This window comes from Montipora foliosa, chromosome 3 (assembly GCF_036669935.1).
Source record: "Montipora foliosa isolate CH-2021 chromosome 3, ASM3666993v2, whole genome shotgun sequence".
Lineage (NCBI taxonomy): Eukaryota > Metazoa > Cnidaria > Anthozoa > Scleractinia > Acroporidae > Montipora > Montipora foliosa.
In genome coordinates this window covers 28694352-28699216 of record NC_090871.1, presented here as the reverse complement: position 1 = coordinate 28699216, position 4865 = coordinate 28694352, and the positions used below count along the sequence as shown (strand labels likewise).

The window sequence follows — 4865 nt, the reverse complement described above, 5'->3', positions numbered from 1 at the left end:
CAGTCTGTTCTTAAGTGTCCTGATGCTCATCGTTATATCATGAAACTTGGCCAAAAAGTGCACTATCGCAGCATATTCATATCCTCTGCTAAAATAATCCGTGATAATCTCCTTTTCATCTCCAGTGGGTATGAGTGAAGCTGCCATTGTTAACTGGCTAACCCGAGTGTTTTCAAAACATGGCGGCAAAGAGCACGAGGTTGTATGATCACGTGATATGAAAATGCCCGTGCTTGTTACCAGTCTTCCAATTTTTTGTTGTGCATCGTGAAATTTAATTTTGCATCACGGAAGATTGTTGCGTACCATGAAAAATTGTTGTGCATCATGAAAGATTGTTGTGCCCCGTAAAAAATTGTTTTGCATCACGAAAGATTGTTGTGTACCGTGAAAAAATGTTTTGCATAACGAAAGATTGTTGTGTACCGTGACAAATTGTTGTGCATTACGAAAGATTGTTGTGTATCCAGCTCAATATTGAGTTGTGTTTTGCCCTTGTGGGCCACCGTAATGAACCTTTTCCAGCCAAAACTCTTATTCAAACAAACAACATATTTGCTATTTGTTTTTATATAAACTTAAAGGAATATTATTGGCTTCCCAAATTAACTTCCTTTTACACAAGAATTTCTGTCATCGTTATGAAAACAGCTGCCATATCAAATTTCAAAAATGTGTATCAAGCACGGTCACCACCGAGGAGGGAGAGAGACCTCCCTTGGTATTACGGCAACAGAATTTAAAACAAGATGGCGCAACCACCAGATGTCATTCAAACATGAGGACAGGCAAAATTACACTGAGCTCAGCAAATATCCGTGGCAACTGAAAACACAACACGTGGATTTTGAAATTTCATTGAAAATCCTGGCAAAGCGAGAGCGTAAAACGCTGCAACCAAACACACCAAACTCTGCAGTTTATGCATCACGCAGAAGTTCTTTGTGATATCTAACCCAATCGTAGTGGACTCTTCTCAACTTGTTGGCGCAGAGGAAAGTAAATTCGTAGATATAATTAATCGATCATTGCACGGTCAACTATAAGCTCACGCGTGCTTTCAGTTTTTATACTTTCAAACTCCCATTTCAACATGTCAAGACCTCATATTGCTACGTAAGTGTAACGATGCTTCAGTGTATATGGGGATTAACTGATGCGTGGGTCAAAAAAACGTTGATCTACGAAACAAAACTGACTACAATTATCCGCTCCTTTACTGTTCAGAACTATTCTGGATTCACCGGTTATTACCTACATATAAAATGCGTCCCCCCCCCCCCCCCCCCGGCAACCACAAGTGCGCAAGTCCACAAGCCACAAGTTTCCGCAACTACAAGTCTACTATGATCACTAAAAAACGGATTTGTGAAGTTGCTGTCCATTTTAACAAAGAGCCCCATGCTCTAGCATATTTTGAATTTTGAATTATTAAACAGTTATGTAACCTTAGCGTCAACAATAATAGTCTTGATGATCGTCTCCTCACAAGAGAGGCCTTTTGGTGTGCTCAATTATGTACCCTCAAACCACATGGACTTAAGAAAAGGTGCGAGTTCAATTCCAGGAATAGGATTCGTTACAATTAACACCATTTTTCTGCTGTATTTTATTAGCCTTTTAGCGGGTGTTTTTAGTATTTTTAATTATTGCGCAATTCTTATGGGATTTTATGTGGGACGCGCGACTATTATTTTCTCGACTATTACTTTTTCTAACTCTCTTTTTCCTTCGTCCCGCTCGCTCTTTTTTCGTTCTCCCCAAAGAAGAGTCTTAAAACAGGAAAGAAAGAGATCCACATGTCAGCTTTGAAACACAGGCAAATAAAAAAGAAAGCAAAGACCTACCGCATTTCTGCAGTCAAAATTGTCATGAGGTCAACTAAATTAACTGCAAGCAGAAAGAGCCCGTTTACCACGATACCAGCAGAAAATGTCATTCCGGACCAAGTCATAGACCCTTTGCATAAATGGCGCCGAAATTTGAATAACAATACTGTATACTTCCTTAGCCTCGTGTTTATGTTTCAAGACAAGGACTTTTCTCATGAATGTGAGGCTAAGGATGTATCAAGTATTGTTATTCGAATTTGGGCGCCATTTATGCAAAGGTATATCATGCCGGCACGAGAAAAATCGTGTGATGTAGACGAACAACCTCTAGTTTCGGTATCGCATGCAATCAAGAATCAACATCATTTGTACCTTCGTTTTAACACGATATGACATCACATATGCATCATGTAAACACGATACGAGATCAAGTTGTGAAGGACAGGATATACTCGACAAGAAAAAAAAAATCATGTGCTTTCTTCCGAACTCACGCCTCTGCTAACAAACAAACCGGGAAGCAATGCGAGATTCTCTACTAAAAAGAAAGAAATACAGTGACATGAGTCAGGAGATATAATTTCCGCACAGGTCCCTACTTCATCATGCATACGCTCCTTTGTTTCAAGAAAACAATATTTAACAAATAACAAGGCTTACCGAATGTGTGAAACAAGACAGGAAAAAAGGATAACTCGTGTAACTACATAACATGCACTTTTCGGTCCTAAAAATACTTGAACTAATTGAGCCTTAGGGGAATAACAAAAAAGTACTAAGGCACTTTACTGATTGCGCTCACTAATGAAGAGCTGTAACCTGAGTAAAAAGAATACGTCCAAAAAAATTATAATTTGCATATAAGAAAGAAAAATTAACTGTCCGCAACACAAGTGGTCACCCCAGTATAGAACTCGTGCCGGGGCGAGTCCGGGGCGAGTTCCCTCATGTAAACAGTCCCTTTAAGTGACAACACGCGGTGTCTTCGTTTCCAGCGGAGCACATTAGACCTCAGACTGATAGTACAGAACTAGGTTACTGTTGTCTTTTTGCCGACGTGAGCTTTGTACCAGAGTTTTGTAGTTCTTAACATCTCTCTCCTTGAAAAACGTGTTTACATTATCGTGTGTAAGCTGCACACCGATGGCTTCTTTACATTTTCCACTTGAAATGAGGATGGCCAGCTGCTCGCGTTGTGCGGTAACGTTGGTTGTGTTTTTGGGCTGAATCATATATTGTGCAAGAGATGGAATAGAGCAGCTAGTTCCTGGCACGAAGATTTCCTGAACCTCAGCCATATCCAGATATAAGAAAGAGGATTTTTTTTTGAAAAGACAAAAGAAAAAAATCCGACGAGAAATGAAAGAAACTCTTCTTTTGCCCAAGTACATTATCAGCGGGTCTAAAATCTGAAGCTTTCTACTTTTCGCTCGCCTTCAGGAGAGAAAAAACAAAAAACCTTCAAGGCCTGGATTCTGTTTATACTACTAGTTGTTTTGAAAGAAGCATGGAAGTGGTAAAAAGAGCACTTGAAAACATTGAAACATTGGTATTATTTTCATAAAAAACTTAAATTGCCTTTGTTTCGTAATTTCCTTTCCCAGTTATTTTCCATCAACTAGTAAAATTAAATCCAGTAGTTAGGCATGAGTTGGGAAGACTTATGATTGTTCTTGAAAATGTTTTTTGGCAAATGATTTTTGCACTGCACGGTCTTGTCACAGGTTTTCGCTGTTTTAATAGGGAAAAGCCCCCAGCCGTCTGGCATCTGCCGTATTTTGGGCAAAACATTTGCGATCAGAGTTTATCTATTTCAATTCATTTCAATTTTACAATTTAAACACTGGTCAAATTTGACCATTTATATTCTGCATAGTTTTTTAGTTTGGAATTAACAGTTTACTAAAATTTCTGGTCACAGCTTTTTCAATGTGGTAATTTGCTTTTCATTCATTTCATTAATATTTTCTTCAGCTTTGCATTTATTAACCCTTATAAGCGTATTGCATTTTTTTTTTCAAAAGATTCAGGATTTGTTTGTAAAAATTTCTTTGTTGATTTTTCATCCTGAGCAACAATACCTGATCTCCCATGAGCCATTCTTTATCTATTTAAAGCTTGCAAAATCTTTAATTGGAAGTTATAAAATCCCGTCAATCTTGATGTAAAAAGGTGCGAAAGGCGTGCGGGAAGTATGTAAAACTTATAAAAGCAATGAGGTGTATGAGATATGAATACGAATATGAAAAAAAAAACGAATAAGATCGAATGAGAGAATGTCATTATAGTATCACAAAGACCGTCGAAAGCTTGCATTTGAAACTATAGTTTTAATAGCAGAGTAAGGCCTTATTTGAATTTTGAATTTTTTTGTTATTTTGTACAAAGTTAGTGAACATTTTTTTAAACAAACTTTGTTAGTAAAGTCTGTCAGAAAGTTTGTCTCGAATACAACAGAAAGTGCTTTGACTTGTGGCATCTGAAATCGTCCATCAGTTACATAATCAGCGTGGAGCACGGAAGGGGCAACTTTCTAAACCCTAAAAGCACTTGGTCTTACATTCCACCTCCAAAGGACTACTTTCGGAGGAGGTCGGAGGGGTGATGTAAAAATGAGGCTCTTAAGGCTTTTTTACAAGTGGCGCCGGAAGCCTATGCTGTAGTACCTGAGTTGGCTGTAAAATGAACCCTGTGCGCGATGTATTTTCACTGTAACTAAGGGAAAGGCTAGGCATACCTGGTATAGAAGACTTTCACTGAAACCAAGGAAATTGCGCTTATTCGAAGCATCGGTCTTGTACGTCGAAAATGTAATATTCATTTGAGTTCATACATGAGGTATTTAAAAAGCGAATGAATGATTGACAAGGTAGTCATATAACCAGGAAACTGCAATTTATAATTGCCTCGCCAGAGCGTCTTTTAATTAGATAATGAACTAATAACACTCGTGCAGACCAGCCGGTTTCATGAGTTGTTATATTTTACACCTTTGAACCCATTTTAGATCATGGCTTTAGCGACAGATTTTAC

The 4865-nt window shown here is 38.2% G+C and overlaps 1 protein-coding gene across 1 annotated transcript in view; it reads right to left on the bottom strand.

Annotated features, from left to right (window-relative positions):
* Window positions 1-4631, bottom strand: part of LOC137995525 (carboxypeptidase N subunit 2-like) — a 199661-nt gene extending 195030 nt beyond the window's left edge. The window contains exon 1 of the mRNA XM_068841060.1: window positions 4570-4631. The gene's annotated coding sequence lies outside the window, so the exon portion shown is untranslated. The remainder of the gene's footprint in view (window positions 1-4569) is intronic.
* Window positions 4632-4865: the final 234 nt, after the last annotated feature.